The sequence below is a fragment of the Arvicola amphibius genome, chromosome 10 (assembly GCF_903992535.2).
Source record: "Arvicola amphibius chromosome 10, mArvAmp1.2, whole genome shotgun sequence".
In the NCBI taxonomy this organism is placed as follows: Eukaryota; Metazoa; Chordata; class Mammalia; order Rodentia; family Cricetidae; genus Arvicola; species Arvicola amphibius.
Genome location: NC_052056.1, coordinates 50,248,701 through 50,267,329, shown reverse-complemented (window position 1 = coordinate 50,267,329; position 18,629 = coordinate 50,248,701).

The following is an 18,629-nucleotide window of genomic DNA, read 5'->3' as shown; positions in this document are numbered from 1 at the left end:
ATAACTGGCTTGAATTATAATTGGTCACATTAAAGTCTAATGTTGTCTAATTTCGAATACCAGAACAACTTTCGGTTTTTATGGGGCACTGCTGACTAATTTTGGAATTAAGACCCACAGAAACCTGATGCTAGCTCGCACTGTAAATGTGACTTCCAAATTCCCAATTAGCTGAAGTTGGGCACACAGCCTGGATGTGTAAAAGAAGCGAGGAGTAGCATTTATTTAGAGATTTCAATGTAGTAGTTACTCTTCTCCAGACTAAATCACTGTGAGCCTTTAGACTTCCCTATAAATACCAAGAAATTATGGATTTCAAGAACCTTTCCTAAGCATCTTTCATTTACTATTGAATGAGAGATCCTGCTGATCTGGAGACCACTAGATCTCGTTCGAATGGTCAAGTTCCACTGAGAAGTCTGAGAAGCCCAGAGACAAATTCTCACTCTCCAGTCTTTCCAACGTCATTCCCTTTTACCTCCCGACAGCATTCAAGACTTACACAACAGATAGATAATAGTTCCTTCTCTCTTCTGTGTGTGCAATGGAAACCAAGAGGTTAGAGAGGAAGGAGTGTAAGGGATTTTTTTCTGGGATTCTAGTAATAGCTCCTGAAAGAGAACATGTGACATGAGTCCTAACCCTTTGCTGCTGTCTAGCCAACCTAATTTTCCTTAAAGTACTGTTCCTACACTGAATACTTGGAGCTCCTTATCTGCTCACAGTCAGAGATTCATTGGTCTGCTTGCATCCTAAGCAGTGAAGTTAGACACAAAACAGATGATTCCCCCTAATTTGTCAAATATCTTTATTGCTACTTTTCGGTGGTGAAATGAAGTGACACCGGAAGCAATCACAAAGCTCACCACCCAAGGCCATGGCTGGGAGAAGAAGCAGTTCTGTGGATGACTCCAGCTCCTCCAAGTTCTCCCAGGTCCAACCTTCTCAGAAGGATCCACTGAAAGGGTAGAAACCACAGCGAACTGAAAGGATTCTCGGCAAAAGTAGGCAAACTTGAAGTTCCTGCCGATGAGTATTCAAAGGCAGGCATAGGATTTGGAAGCATTTTAAAATGAATGGTATCAGTAGGCATCAGAATAGACAAAGTTGCTCATGCTAAAGAGAGCTCTGAGAGCTAGGCAGAGGAATGTCAAAACAGATGATGGAAATTCACTGCCTCTCTGGGCAGTGGCATGTAGAGCATTGTTCCATTTGAGATGTCTGAGTCCATTAGCACAGTGAGAAGCTACAGTCAGGGAGACAATTATGATCACACATTTGTAAGATGAGCACATTGTCCTCTCCTTTCTATGTATAACTCCCTCATGGCTTTCACTTGACATGAGGAAATCTTTCTCTCTCTCTCTCTCTCTCTCTCTCTCTCTCTCTCTCTCTCTCTCTCTCTCTCTCTAGCTCATTCATTTTTAAATACTTACAAAATATTTTTTATGTGTGTGAATGTTTTGCATGTGCACCAAGTGTGACTGATGCCACGAGACACCAGAAGAGGGTGTCAGACACCCTGAAATTGGAGTTACAGCCAGTTGTGAGTTATTATGTGAGTGCTTGGAACTGAACTTAGGTCCTCTACAAAAGCAGCATCTGTTTTTAACTGCTGAACTATCTCCCCAGTCAAGGACTATCTTCATTCATGTGTGTGTAAAAATCTTAAAGAAGTATACCTGAGAAATAGATGCATGTCTAGAGAGTAGAGATGGAATATGGATGAGAGAGAAAGAAAAAAATCCATCCTATTCTGTCTCTATTCGTGCTGTGTGTCTTTGCTTTCATACTTAGAGATTTAAGTAGTAGCTATAACATCCATTGAATTTAAGGAGATCACATAAAAAAAGACATTGAACAGCTTTGTAATTATCCTTTCAAGTCTGGAGCACTTGGCATATTTAAAATTATACAAAGAATAGATTGTATAGGAACAAACACTAGAATCTAGACAGTTGGAAACTGCACATTCCAGGAGTGAAGAAAAAAAAAACCTGTCAACCACTAAAATAACAGCTACATGAGGTCAACGAAAGAATTCATCATAGGGAAAACTCAGTAACCACCTTCTTTAGCCTCCTCCAGCATTCAGGAGTCCCTATTGTCCTGCTGATCTCTAGATCCATCAGCTTCAAGTTGTACATGTGGTTTCAGAATTTAACAGAATCACACACTTGCCACAGCAATGCAAATCAACACCTAAAAGAGAAAGTGAAGTGCCCAAAGGAAGTAAACAAATTAAACCAAATAACCAAGACATGCTTTACACCCAAGATAAGGAATCAGAGGTGAAGACACAGGGGAAAGTAGTTCGTTTGGAAGGAAGAGTCAATCTATATTTTGACAGGAAATTATATTAGGAGCTCTTTTGTTGTAGTTGGCCATTGAGAATCTTTATCTGCCATTTCCTGCATCAGTGAGACTGAAGCACAAGAACTGTCTGGATGTTCCTGTGAGTACCTCCCTTCTAGTGCCTGGAGGACCCCTCAAACACCTGGAAGCTGGACTAACACCTACTCAGGTGTTCTGAATGATTAGGTTCTGGGAATCATGACTGTGTTTCCAAGTGGGGTCACCATATAATCTGTCATCTAAACAAAGGTGCATTTCAGTTATGTTGGGAAAACCGTAAGTATGAAAGGAGATGCTACTGATGGTTAAATCAGGACAGCTGACATGATCTGAGATGGAGCAATATAAATAAAAGCATATGAACATTCCACTCATAAGAAAACATAACTTCTGGGAATGACCATTTCATGTACGTATGTATATATGTTTGTGTTGTATGCATGGGTACACACGAGTACACATGTGTGTGGAGGTACATTTACACATATGTGTACACACTTGAAAACCTAAGGGCAACCTCCAGTGTCATTACTTAGGGGACAACAACCTTGGCTGTGTGTGTGTGTGTGTGTGTGTGTGACAGGATCTCTCTTTGTCCTGGGGATCATGAAGTAGGCTAGGCTGGCTGGGCAGTGAACTCCAAGGATCCAGTTTTTTCTGCCTCCATAGCATTGGATTTACAAATATGTGCACTACACATTTTCTTTTCTTTTCTTCCTTCTCTCTCGCTCTCTCTCCCTCTCTCTCTCTCACACACACACACATACACACACATACACACACACTCTTTTTTATACAGACTGTGGAAACTAACCTGAGGTCCCTAAATTTGCACAGTCCTTAGTTATTGTTCTATGATAAGACACCATGTCCAAGGCAACTTATAAAAGAAAGTATTTAATTTGGGCTCATAGTTTCTGAAGGTTAGAGTACATAGGCTAGAGTAAAGTCATGAAGGAGCAGCCAGCATCAGGCAGCTGCAGGACAACTGAAAGCTTCTATCTTGATTTGTAAGTAGGAGGCAGAGACAGACAGACAGATAGGCAGACAGACAATGGTAATGGAGTCTTTTGACACCACAAACCCCACCCCCAGTGACGCACCTCCTCCAACAAAGTCATAACTCTTAATCATTCTCATACAGTTTCACCAACTGTGAACCAAGCTTTCAAATACATGACCCCCATGGGGGCCATTCCCATTCAAACTACCACATACAGAAAGCACTTACTAAGCTATCTCCTTAATCCTACATCAACCATTTCTATATTGACAATAAGGTCCCACTTTCTAATAACTGCAAAGCACAGATTCCTCATGCTCATTATTCACAAGGTATTTAGGCAAGATCATGACTATGAGAAAGCTGTACTCAGAGGGAGATATTAGACATTCTTGTTCTTGTATATCATTTAGCACAGGGATCAGCCAAATAGATCATTCTATTTTACAGTTAAAATCACTTTGGTTTTAAATGGCATGATTCAATTTCCAGTGTATTATAGTTACCTACTCAAGAAGAGAAAATCATTTGGTGGCCTGTCCTTCCATGGAAAAGGTAGTTCAAACATGAGCTTTTCAATGCCTCATGGAGGAGAGAATCATGTTGATGAAGACTCAGCCAATCTTGTCAGAAAATAAGTCAATATCTTCCACCTGAAATATGGCATCAGCATGGTTAACTACACATCTCTGTTTCCCAAGAATAGAGGTGCTTTTCAATTCATGGGACATTTACTGCAAAACAAACAAATGAATAAATAAAAAGGGAAAAAGGAAGTTACCCACAAATCAGTCTGATCACCAGACCTATACGATAGAAAGAGAAAGATGACTCTAGCAAGCTGTCCTCTGACCTCTACATGTGTAACCCCATATTCACACAAATGTGTAAGTGTAAACACGCACATTCACACACACATGTGAATAAATAAATGTAATAATAAAAACCAATTTATTACCAACATTGAAAACTATTTTTATGCTTGTTGTATATTCTTTGGTAAGCCCCTCTCACTTCTGCCATATCTTATGGAGGCATTTCCTCACTGACATGTCTAGAAGTTTGTGTATATCTTGTTGAGTTGACACTCATAGCAACCATCCCAAGTACTGTGAGCACAGGGGACTAAAAAGGAGAGGGGAGAAGTGAGCATGTGCAGTCATAACTTAACTTTAGACAGAACCATGATTTTCCCAATGAGAGAGACTTTTCTACATGATGTTCTTTCACAGGCTTGCTCTTGCTTTCATCAATTCCTATAATTTAATGGAAGCATTCTCTCCATAAGTTTGCCCACTTTCCTAGACCTAGGTATCATATTATTAGTCTGGGGTCTTGATGTAAATTCAATGCTGCAGTGGGTGGACCAACCCCTTGTGGTCCTGACTTCCTTGCTCATATTCTCCCTCCTTCTGCTCCTTCAACTGGACATTGGGAGCTCAATCCAGTGCTCAGATGTGGGTCTCTGTCTCTATCTCCCTCTGTTGCTGGACGAAGGTTCTATGGTGATATTCAAGATAGTCATCAGTCTGACTATGGGACAAGGCCAGTTCAGGCACCCTCTCTGCCACTGCTCAGGGTTTTAGCTGGGGACATCTCCATGGACACCTGGGAGCCCCTCTAGAGTCAAGCCTCTTGCCAGTCCCCAAATATCTCCCTTAATTAAGATATCTTCTTTCCTGCTCCCATATCTGTCCTTCCACCATCTCAACCATTCCACTCCCCCAAGCTCTCCCCAACCCTTCCTTTCCCTTTTTCTCTCCCCCTCTTCCCTTCCCCCCACCCTACCCCCACCCCCATGCTCCCAAGTTTTGCCTGGCAATCTTGTCTGCTTCCAATTTCCAGGAGGATCTATATATGTTTTTCTTAGCTCACCAAATCTAGTTGGACTGGGACTGAATGAGCATGGGATCAAACTGGACCAACTGAATGTGGCTGACAATTGGGGCAGACTGAGAAGCCAATGATAATGGCACTTGGATTTGTCTCTTACTGCATGTACTGGCTTTTTGGGATCCTATTCTATTTGGATGCATACATTCCTAAGCCTAGATGGAGGGGGGAGGGCCTTGGACTTTTCACAGGGCAGGGTACCCTGACCTCTCTTAGGACTGGAGAGGAGAGAGGAGGGTGAGTGGGGGAGTGGGAGGAAAGTGGGAGGAGGGGAGGAAGTGGAATTTTTGAATAGTATTATTTATAAAATAATAAAATTATTAGAAAAAAAATCAATGCTGCAAACCTTAAGGTTCATACTGATACTGTAGTATAAACCACATGCTGCTACCTGTCTTCCAGGTTGGTCAGTTGTCACTATGATGAATACATAAAAGAAGAGAGAAGGAAGTGTTTTGAATCACAGTTTCTGAGATTTCAGTCCATGGTCTTTGCTTTCGTAGATTCTAGTCCCATGGTGAGGTAGAATATCATGACACATGGTACAGAGCAAAATAGCTCACCTGATGACAGTCTGGAAGCAAAAACAGAGAGGACTTAGAATGGTTCAGATGCAAGATAGACTTTTCAAACACACCCTCTTCTTCAACTTGCCTCCTTCAACCAGTCCCAACTTCTAACCACCTCCTAACATTGTAATCAGGTTAAGAACACATCAATGGATTAACCAACTGATGAAGAGGAAGTCTTATAGTGCAATCAATTCTCAATGATGAAGACAAACTGTTCTACACAAGGTCTTTTGGGGAGGGTTAAACTTTGTACCAGAAACACAACACAGGTTAATCAGTGAAAATACTAATAGAGATGGAATTATGAAAATGAGAGACAGCAGTCAGACTAAAGAAAAAGAATTGTGTTCAGAAATGTTTTCCTACTATCTATTGAGCCCCCACTTGTGATTTCTGTACAATTTCAATTAGGTTTCCAACCTTCTTCCCCAACTTTAAATAATTTTGAGTGAACTTCTAATATTTGCTACTAAAATGTCTGTATCTAAAATTATTTGTCCCAGTCTTTGACACATTGATGGCTCTTATTTTCTCTCTTAAGATGGCTTAAAAGACTGTATAAAAGCCAGCACATTATCTGGTGCACAGTTAAACTGCAGTCAGTGCTAACATTACTATTTGGGAAGTGTTTGTATAGTCTCTGTGTCCTGTTCCAATAAGTAGGAGAAGAGCATTGCTTTGTAAATTGCTCAGGGAATGGGAGACACACAAAATGATAACATGTAGAAGGAGTGGCGGGGCTGTGTCCCGCCATGCGGCCACCGGCTAGCTTTACACACGAAATAATTACACGGAAACTGTATTCTTTTAAACACTGCCTGGCCCATTATTTTCAGCCTCTTACTCACATCTTGCTTTAACCCATTTCTAATAATCTGTGTAGCACCATGAAGTGGTGTCTTACCGGAAAAATTCTAGCATACGTCCATCTTGGGATGGAGCTTCATCGTGTCTGGTTGTAAAGGCAGGGCAATTGTCTGAGCCATCTACCTCACTTCCTTCTTCCTGTTCTGTCTACTCCACCCACCTATGTTCTAACCTATTAGGCCAAGCAGTTTTCTTTATTAATTAACCAATGCAATCAACAGATTGATAGAAGACCCGCCTCCATCATTTCCCCTTTTTCTGTTTAAACAAAAAGGAAAGGCTTTAACTTTAACATAGTAAAATTACATATAACAAAACCGTTATCATGCAAAAATTACAGTTACAATATTTATATCTACTTTAGCTTTTATCATAACAAAGGAAAACAACTATAACTATCTATCTATTATTCTTCAACTCCATCAAAGACTCCAGAAGGACACAGTATTACCTAAGTAAATAAGAAATATGCAATTTCCAAACTCTAGAAATGATAGAAATGATAGAGACATCTTGCTGCCTGGACAGTCACCCAAAGTTCTTTTGTATTGTTGGGGCATCTATCTTTGGCCTATAGGCCCACAGTATCCAGCGGACTTTCCCATGAAGCAGGAAATTTCAAAGACAGTTCAGTCACTATCTGCTGTGTCCTGTAGAATGTCTCGCAGACTCTTTCATGAGTCAGGAACCCGAAAGAATCATCTCACATTTAGGCAAGTTCAACAGTCCTCTCTCTGCTGGTTCCTTGTGAGCAGTTTCTTGCCCAAATGGCTGTCAAGCTCCATAAGGATCCTCTTCAATGCCCATCTTCCTCTTAAAGTAGATTGGTGCTGCCAGGAGCTGACATGTCTCATTGTTATGAAAAGTCCTAAGTTATTAAAACATTTAAGTGGAATATTCTCTAGTCTTTGAAAGATATTAGGAATGCCTATCTAACTGAAATATATCTCTATATATCTAGAAAATAACTACACGACTATAAGCTTTAATATTATCGATGATTATCCATTAATAACCTATATACATTACATTTTTAAAATGAACTACACAATCACAATACCTTAATCAGTATCAGAAATACATATACATATAACAAAATTGACCTTAAATCTCTATCAATAAAGCAAAATCTATACCAATCCAAATTATTCATATCTATATCATATCCCCCTTTAGATGTAAAAGAACATTTATAAACAATATTGGGGAATGTGGGCGCAGTTATTTCTCTCCAAACCACTTCCTGCTGAATGGGGATGCTGTTAATCAGATCTTTCATGGTGTAATCTGTGTGCCAGGTTCATCTCAGTCATCAGTTGGGTGAAGTAATTTTCTGAAGGTGTTCACAGCAACCTTTCGGGAGGGCGTGGTCTGTCATACCATATTGGGATAAAAGCAATCCACAGTGTCTTATTTTCTGTAAAAACAAAAGAATCTCTTTTCCAAAGTATCATATCCTTAGATCCAAATTCTGAAGTCAAGGTATTTTCAAAATATCTATCTTGGATTAGTTCAGCAGCATTTATAAACAAATATCTTTTAGCAGCTGTTGCTCCTTCCTCAGCATTCAAACAATTCAAAGAGAGCATAATAGTATACAGTATCAAGATTCTCTGTGTATTTTCCATCTTTGTGCAGCTTTGTTTTAACCTCTATTTCTTTTATTTTTACTTTTACTTTTTGAAACAGGTTCTCTATCTTTGTCCTGGAATAACTCTCCAGACCAGGATGTCCTTGAACTCTCAGAGATCCACTTGCCTTTGCAACCCAAGTGCTGGGATTAAAGGCGTATGCTACCACACCTAGAACTCACAGAGATCTGTCTGTCTCTGCCTCCCAGGCATTGGGATTAAAGGTGTGTGCTGCCACACCTTGAAGTCACAGAGGTCAATCTACCTCTGCCTCCCAAGTGTTGGGATTAAAGGTGTGTACCACCACAACAAACTACTTCCTTTTTTTTCTTTTTCCTTTTTTTACTTTTAAGAACTTTAACCTTTAGCCTGCATATATTTTTAACACAGTGTAAACCACTTAGACATTTTCTTCGACTTTGAATTTTTCTTTTACTGTATATCTCTTTTTCTGACTACATGAGTCTTTACTAAACAATATCAGTAGGACTAAAGCCGTGACTTTGGCGGCTAGATCCAGCCCATTCCCTAGCTTTCCAGCCTCGTGACAGAGGTACCACAACTCTTTGGCGGTTCAAGGTCCCTGCCAGCAAGCAAGCTGCAAGTGTTAAACAATACTCAAAAGCTCCATAGTCAGGACCGCCTGCTTGAAAGAGTCAGAGTTTGCCCTGGCAGAACGACCCAGAAAGCTGGTATTTTAAAACGACACAGCTTTTTTCCTGCTACGGCTGAAAACCGAAAAGCATGCAGTTAATTTTCATCAACAGCATTTAAGTGTTTCGTAGCCGAACCTCTTAAAAGAGCTGCAATGTTTTGCAGCTGAAGCTGAGTCAGGAAGCCTCTCTTAGATGAGAGTGCTTGCTCAGACCCGAGAAATTGCTGTTATCAAGAAAACATGCTTTACTCTAGTCTTTCCCAAGCTTTCTCAGGCTTTCTGTGGATTCAGTTATCCACGTTGGGTGCCAGTCTGTAGTGAGGAGCAGACGGGCTGCGTTCCTGCCACCCTGCTCCTGGCCGCCTGGCTAGCTTATGCCCTGAAATAACAACACACAAACTGTATTCATTTAAACACTGCCTGGCCCATTATTTTCAGCCTCTTACTCACATCTTGCTTTAACCCATTTCTAATAATCTGTGTAGCACCATGAAGTGGTGTCTTACCGGAAAGATTCTAGCATACGTCCATCTTGGGCTGGAGCTTCATCGCGTCTGGTTGTAGAGGCAGGGCAATTGTCTGAGCCATCTACCTCACTTCCTTCTTCCTGTTCTGTCTACTCCACCCATCTATGTTCTAACCTATTAGGCCAAGCAGTTTTCTTTATTAATTAACCAATGCAATCAACAGATTGATAGAAGACCCGCCTCCATCAATAACACAGGACATTTTCACAGTGAAGTCTTAGTCTGTTTTCTGCTTTTAAAATTAAATAACACAGACTTTGAGATTATATAATACAAGGACTTATTTAGTTCATGGTTCTGGAGATTGGGGAGTCTGAGAGCAAAGTGTCTCCTGAGGACTTGCTGGTTCTTAAAATGGCAGAAGAGAGCTTATCAAAAGTCATCCCAAGTGAGTCAGAGTGAGCCTCCTTTTATAAGAGAGCCATGACTTCAATAAATCATTAATCTATGAATGGAATCTGCTCATAAACTTCATACCCTCATCATTCAGTCACTTTGGAAATATCTCCTTTCCAAACACCAGTAATAATTTGGGGATTAAGTTTCCAACACATGACACTAGAGTGCACATTTAAACCATAGCAAAAGAAAACAAGGGGAAATGGAAAAATACTGACTATACCTTGGCACAACGATTTGGGACAAGGGGACCATCTGTTTGGATAGTCATCTCTCCTGGGGAGGTGGCACTCTCCCTAGTTCTCACCCTGTTGACTCGAGTACATCTATCACTAGGCAATCCTATCTCTTTTAACCACAAATAAACTATACATCCTTGATGGGAGAACGGCTCAGAGCTGTAGGTAGCCCTCGTGTTTTAGTATTTAGTATCTTAACAATAAACAGAAGCTGAATTGAGGGCTATTAAAGTAAATTGTTAAAAGAGTTAAATTATTTTCGTATTAGGAACCCCTATGAGTTTTTCAGGATGGCCTCATTATAATTGATTAGGTTCCCTCGAGTTCTTCATCAAGGTTCTTTATTATGTGTGTTTATTTTCAAACCTCCCTGGGAAACCATGATGCAAGTAATAAGAAAAATATTAATATACCTTTGAGTAAACAAACACTAAACATCTACTTATTGATGAAGCCTGTTCTGTTATTAAAACTGAAGACAAAGTGCCTGGAAATGAGAATGTATTTCCCCAGATTTCTGCAGAGGAAGGAGAATTATTTTAAAAAACAAGTCAGCAATTCCAAATGCCTCAAAGCGGCAAACAGAATATACTTGAATTATAATGCATGGTGAATGTAACAAGTCTAGGAACATGCTGCATGATGCTCCTTATTAGGGACACTACATGCGTGAGGATGTGCCTCCCAATCATGCTACTGCATCATCCTGTTACCGCCTTCACTCAGAAATGTTTAGTGACTCAAAGCTCCTAAGTCCATCATATTTATGCTCAAGTCTACCACCTTCTATGCAGTTATAAGGTCTGTATTGTATTTACTTATTGATGCTTAGGTGTCTATAGATGCATAACCTACATGCAGATTTATGACTTTTTAAGAGGAATGCTAAAATGTTGAAGTGAATTATAAAGCAAGGGCATGGCACAAACTATTGATTTTCTAAAATCTTCCTCTTGGCAGGGGATTAGTATTGGAATTCTAGAGCTCTAGGCAATGTAGTTTATTCTCTGAAATTCTGGTCTCCTCCCAAGCCCTCTTCCTTTTCCCTACCTACTTTTGGTTTTGCCTCTGCTGACCCACAGAAACTTTGCATCTTGAAGAAGCATTTCCTAAAGGGGACTTTCAGTTTGTACTACCATTCATGTCCTGGAATATGCTGTATAGCTAACAACTACTCGCCTACTGGGGCGTGACCTCATAGACTATTTACCTGGATGCTGAAGTGTGTCTAGCCCCCCTCTCTGCTTTTCTCTCTGGACCCCAGTTTGCTGGCTCAGTTTGTTTGGATCTCATCTTTATCCATCATTCATGCAGAGAATCCTAATTTGTAAATTTCATCTATTAATAAATACCTGAATATATGTTCTCGGCTAGCATGGGATTCCTTTTTTTAAGTGCCCGATCTCTCCACCTTTGGGAATATCCAACTGTCTACTGCTCTCTAGTTTCTGTATTTCCTCTGCTTTTTCTTTGTCTTCTCTGTGACTCATTTGCCAAGTAAAGGCCCACTCCAAATGCAGTTATGAATTATCAGTAACATCTAACTTCTGCATGATCACTGTCTTACAGTTAGCATCTCCTTTGTTAAAACTCACCAATATCTCATGCTCAAAGCTGAATGAGAAGAGAAAATTTAGATGTACAGTTCAGAAGTATAATGAAGATATAAAATCAACTGTTTGATTATATGAAGAAGCCTGAACTGCCTAGGCAAAATTTATACAAGTATTTTAATTTTGATTAAAATACATGTCAAGAAATCTGAACTGTTTTAATCCAAGATCTGTGAATCCTTGTAACTTTAGAATTAAATTTTCTTTAAGATTTGATATTTCAGCATGCTGTGATTTATAGATTATTATAGTATGGGGCAGTGAATAGATGGTTGGCTTACATTTATTAGGTAATGGCACCGGAGTCATACTTAAGGCATGGAGACTATAGGTGAATCCAGAAAGAGCTGCTGACAGAAGATTTGTAAAAACAAGATGAATAGAGCTGAGATTTAAGACTACACGTTTTGTTAACTTTAATTTTAAAGGGAAATATTATCCCACATAATACCAGTCAATATTGTGGTCAGAAACTAAATACTAGCTGGAATAATATTCCTTAGACTTGTTGTTGTATGATCTGAATAAGAGTAACATCCCATTTGTAACTGCTGATGTTCAGCACAAATATGCACATTACATATATTCAGTGACTCTAACAGTTATGTAAAATATAAACTTATCCTATCACATATCATTTTATTGTTTTATAGCCTCTGAATTTTATATTTCTCAAGATAATCATGTGAGTTTTAAATAAGTACTGATACCTTCAAAGATATTCAGATATATGTCTGCAATAAAATTAGAATATTATGTAGTCAATTAAACTCAAAGAACATTTATTTATCTATTTATTTAAGTTTTGTGAGATAGCGTTTCCTCTCTATAACTATCCATCTGTTTTTATTTTTTATTCATTTTTATTGAGCTCTACATTTTTCTCTGCTCCCCTCCCTGTTTCTCCCCTCCTTTATAAGACAGGCTATCTCAATGAGCCTGCAGTTATTAACTCACTGGCTGGACAGTGAGTTCCAGGGTCCGCCTGTCTCTAACCCTCCCATGCTGAGGTCACAGGAGCAGGTCCCAGAGCTTAGATGTTTGATGTGAGTTCTGGAGATCCAAATTCAGGTCCTCACATTTGCATTACAACCATTTTGCCAACTGAGTCATCTCCCCTTACCCAACGAAAACAAGTTTTGAAATTAGAAAGCTGGACCTGTAACAATTTATACTCTACGATTATTCTGGTAATTTTGTTTGACATTTGTTTGACTTCAATGTGAAAGTTTCAAAACTGTTTTGTATATCCAAGGGAACACATGGCTGCTCATCTCTTCCAACACCTCTCAAATGTTCTGCCTCCTGGAGCAACTACATAAGTCAGCAAGTGGCTAACCAAGTGTCACCAAAGGAGAAGCTACCCTGGCAAAAGTTTGACTTCTAACCACTTTTCACAGACTCAAATCCTGAAAATGTATCTCTGAGACAAAGAACTTTCTGGATAAAAAAAAAATAGCAATAAATTTTGGGAAGAAATGGAAACAGTGAAGCTCTGAGCTACATGTGTCTGTTCACAGAATGTCTTCTCATTTCACTGGGCCAGTTTCTTATAACTGTTCTCCAAAATCAATTGATTCACCTTTTTTGCCATGAAAAAAAGAAGAAGAAGAAAAAGAAAAGATAGCAGAGACTTATCCTCAATCCTGTTTGTTATATAACAGTTTGGAGGACAGAAACAGGCTATTAATAAAGGTTGCACCTAACAGTGAGTAAATGCAATTAATTAATCAGTTGCACTAAAATGATCCAATATCCACAAAGTCCATTTAAAATGATCTTTGTTGATTGATTCTTACAGGAATGTCATTTAATGAAATGGTTAGATTGCCAGTCAGCATGCTTCTCATAGAAATCCCAGGCAATGTGAGATTGAGAGAGAATCAGCCTCCAGGTTTTTAGGTATGGACATCAAAACCTTCCATTTGGCCGTTTTGTTGTGTACTTAGAGCTAAGGAGAAGGAATGTGTGATTACAATAAGACATATTAAAATTGGTCAATTCAAATAAAGCAAAAATTTACCTTGGGTTTCAATGAACTCTAAGGATCAAAAATGTCCAGGTGCAATGGACACTAACTATACTGGTGTTCAGATGACAGTACCTCCATGGTCGCTGTTAGGAGTCATAAATATATTTCCATTTCTGACTGATAAGGATGAGAGACCTAGGTCCACCAGACCCCAGGGGCATATGAAAAAGAGAATGAGGTAAACATAGTGATAGTGGTAGTGGAAATTTTGGTGAAAGAAATCTGACTAGAAAAACAAATTATGAAGAAAAGACAGGATGAACAAGATGCTGGTATGCCTAATCGGCAGTTGGTAGCAGTAGGAGCTAGATGTGGCTGCTGGAAACTCAGATTTGCTCTATGCTATCATTGTCTCCACCCCTGGACTGTAAGGTGGGATAACTTCCTCACTGGGTCAAACAGGGAATAAAGATTAAAAAGGGGGACTGGAACACTAAGTAAGTAGTACTTTGTTTTTGTTTTTGTTTTTTAAATCAGGTGAGAATTATATTCTGTGAACAGTTGCAACATCCAAATGATCGCTCTGAGCTGTTTTACAGTTAGGCAAATGCTGAAACACACAGAGCTCACATTCAAATCTGAAATCTTACCATGAAAATTGCAAAGACATTGTGCAACTATGACTACAGACAGTTACTGAATTCTTTCAGTGCCGCAGAATATCTGATTTCCTTTCAAATACAGTTTTCAGTCACAGCCATTCTTTCTTATTGCTTACCCAAACTAAAGGGCCAGTATCATATGCTCTGTCAGAACGTAACAGGGAGTTTAAGGGAGGACACAAGATTGAGTTCCACCTAGAGTTTCTGCCAATTTACAGAGAAGACTTTGGAATCCTCCCACTTATCCTTTAGAGCTCGTCTTTTCTGACTCATTTCTTCTTCCCATTTTTAGTGTTGCAATTTGAAACCATTTATGAAAGATTTCTATGGATATAAACTAATAATTTTGATGTCTAGAGTATACAATCCTCTTCTTCTGGGGAAAACTTGTTACTGAAAAAGTTTGTGGTAATTAAATGAGAGTGATTTAAGGAACTGCATCATACACATCAATATATAAAGTATGTAATATTATATACTATTTTTTAAAGAATTATTTGCACTATTAAAGTTCAAAGTGTCTATCACTGGGTCACAGCATTGTGGATTATTCTAAAATGATTTTGCATATCTATGTTTCTACTTCTCTTTAAAAAATATGAATTTTTATATAATGTATTTATATATTTATTTTTACAAGAAATAAGACATTAGTCAATATTTCTCAAGATAAATTAGGACTGAAAATAAGCATTTGTTTCTATAAATAAACATGGCATTTATCTACACATAATCTATATTACTATATTGCGTAAGAATAGGCCAATCATTCTAAAACATTAGCAGGTTTTGACCAGCTCTTGTTCTCTCTCCACAACCCATAGTAGGTCATGCATTCTCCCACTGTCTGCCTCCTACCCTCCTTATTTTACTCATCCAATGCACTTCCAGGTTAAATATCTGTAATTTTCAATATTTTTACCCATGATTATCTGTTCAGGTAAATATTCACACATTGACAGACATTGTTTAACAAAATAAAATCAATTATATATAGGCCTCTTCATCTTGCTTTTTCCCACTGAAAAATAAATTAACTGCTACAACTCTGATTTATTATTTTAATTGCCATGTGATATCTCATATTATAATAATATGATCATAATTACAAATGAGCACAGCTTATGGATCATGATTAGTTCAGTTATTCTCCTATGAAACATCTAGATTGTGTTGCCATTATGAAAAATGTTGGAATCAAATCCTTATATGTGAGCCATTACTCATGATTTTCTTTACTTAGGGAAATGTCCCAGGAATGTAATGTTAAATCAAAGGAAATAGGCATTTAAAATTTTAGAATACTAGATTACTTTCCAAAGAAGCAATAACAATTAACAACTTAATCAATCATTTCTGAAAGTGCCCTCTTTTTAAAAATTCTTATATTAAAAAACTTTATTCTTTTCATATTTCTTGTAATAATTAAATATGATTGCATACCTGACAATCCCACAACTGTGAAAACATATTTCATTATTATCTTAATTTTCTTTCCAGATTAACTAACATAAACACCTCTTTAAGTGCCTATCAGTTATTGCTTCTCAAATAAGTTGTATTTTCTGGGTATTTATTGTACCTCTCTATCTATCAAGTACTTGCATATTCTTTTGAAATTTTAAATTATTCTTTGCACACTTTATATATTAATTTTTTCATTGTTGCTGGTTTACTCCAATCTATCATTTGTTTCCCAATTGTATATGATGATAACTAAATAGGAATATATATTTACTGCATAAAAATATATATATTTAAATATATATTTCTCTATATATTCTATATAGTTAGCAATTTTTGCAGAAATTTTTATTTTACTTTAGAAGATCATGAAGGGTTATGTATTGTGAGTATTTTTGATAGTTCCATTATTAGTCCCCAAAAAAGAACAACAATAACAAAATTGTTTATGCAAGTTGATGAGCTAGGAAAAGAAGCACCCTAAGTTATAGAAACACTACAAGTATTAGTAGTTTAAGTAGGGTAGAAGATGGTGCTCAGGAGAAAGATAGTTGACCCAAGGTCCTCAGCAAACTTTTCTTCACACAGTATCAAAGCACAGGGAGAAACAACAGCCATCTCATGAAATCATTGAAGCAAAGTATTGGAGCAGTGGGGATGTATGGATATATAGCAGAACACAAAGATACATGGGAGCCTTGTAAAGGAATTGAGCTTATAACATTTACCTTTGACTTTGTAGTATCAATCTTAAGTGAAGAGATGTTTTATTGAACTGGTTGGGTGGACTTCACAGGAAGCTGATCTACAGGACTGGATTGCTTAACTACTTCTTGGTGCATCTTTTGTGTACTGACAGATGCACTATCTTGAGTAGTGCTGGGGAAAGGATTCCTGGTGCACAGAGGCAGCTTGACAAGGTACCTATGTAATTTCTACAAAGTATCTAGTGAACTATCCCAAACAATACCAGATACCCAATTCTTTGAATAAACCAGGAACCACTGTCCACCATCTCTGTACTTATTAAATAAGCATCTTGGAAGCCTACTTTGAGAGAATCATGTTGCCCAGACACCCAGACAATAAGATTGTGGCCCTGTCCATTTCCTGTTGTTCCTTACCTCAGAAGAGCTCACACCTCACTCCCTATCACATGACCTTCATCCCAGGAAAAGACTGGCCATAAACAAATTGTATAAGGAAGCAGATACATAGTTCTTGTCGATCACCTTTATCTCCAAGATATAATTCAGTTGCCCATCTTGAGCAGTTCACGTGGCAAAGGCTCAGGAAAGCACAGTATTGGGCTTGTTCCCACACCTACAGCTGGGGAAGTAGCCTAGTAACCAGTCCTAAGTGGTTTAGCCCTCTACAAAAAGTAACCACGTACCCTTGCTGATCTTTTTAGAATTCCAAGAAGTGATTAGGCAACCTACTCCCAGTAGCTCAGCTTCTTGTGGTCCTGAGAAGCCGAGGAAAACAGCTGAAAAACATTGCATATACAGGTCAGTCTCCAGAAGCACCATGCATCCATCAGTGAAACCCTTAAACACTGACCTGACAGATGATGTATGTTGATTTCTTGGCATACCTTACCTACCTTCCATACAACTCTCCCCTACAGAAGCAGCAGACATGCGGTACTATACCCCGCTTAGCCAACCAAGATGGTCCCATCCCCTATGAACCACAGAAACTGACATGAGCCCACAGAAACAGGTGGATGAACCACACAGAATCCAGGGATCTCACTCTGCCTAGAAAATCTGTATTTCAGTTATTGGTATGATTAAATATTATCTGCCTCTGTGGTCAATAACCAGACATTGCCAAATAGCTTAATAATTTCTAGGGATATCCTACTAAATCTCTCATCTGGACTCAAGGTCAACAACACAGCATATATAAACAAATGCCTAGTCACATAACCTGCAGAAAGTCTCACTAAGAAAGCCACCTTGAAAATTAGGTACGACAACTCACACACCAGATGCACAGATACCAACAGGGCAATAAAAGAAGCTTAAATAAGAACATGAGGCCTCTGAAGTAGCACATATTCTATTAACTGACACCAAAAAACAAAAGAAGTTGACAAATGTCCTAATGCAGAATTCCAAAGAATGATTTTAAGGAAACTTAATGAAATATAAGTATATAAATAATTCCTGGTGTGAATGAGAGAATCAACAAAAAAAAAGACGATGAAATCAAACCAATAAAAATATTTGAGAGAAAGAACTTAATACATGTATATAATTTAAAGTAGAAATGAGTGCTTCTACAGTAAAATTTATCATATGAAAATGAAAGAATTTTGGCATATGTATTATGTAAAGATGAATTCAGAACTTTATGCAGGTGAACAAAGCACTTTATTATTGAACTAAACTCCAGGCCAGAAGAATAACTTCCTGGGTTTGAGGCTTGAAATAGGCCTTTGAAATGATCTAGCTGGGTTTTTGCTTTTGTGTCTACGCATATATGTAAGTGAGTGAGTGATGGTGTGTGTGTGTATGTGAGTGTATGTGGATGTGCAAGTAAGTGTGAGTTCACTTTCCACATTATTCATTAGGTCTAACCCTAAGACTGGGATTGGTAGCGGCCAACAAGCCAGTAAGCCTTTAATTCTGCCCCTAACAGCACAGGGTTAAAAGCTCATATAAGATGCTGCCTGACTTATTACCTGAGAGCTGAATGAAATATTTTCCTAAGTGGACTAAAATATATGATGTCTATGGGATACTTATCTGACCAGTAAAGACATAAAAAGA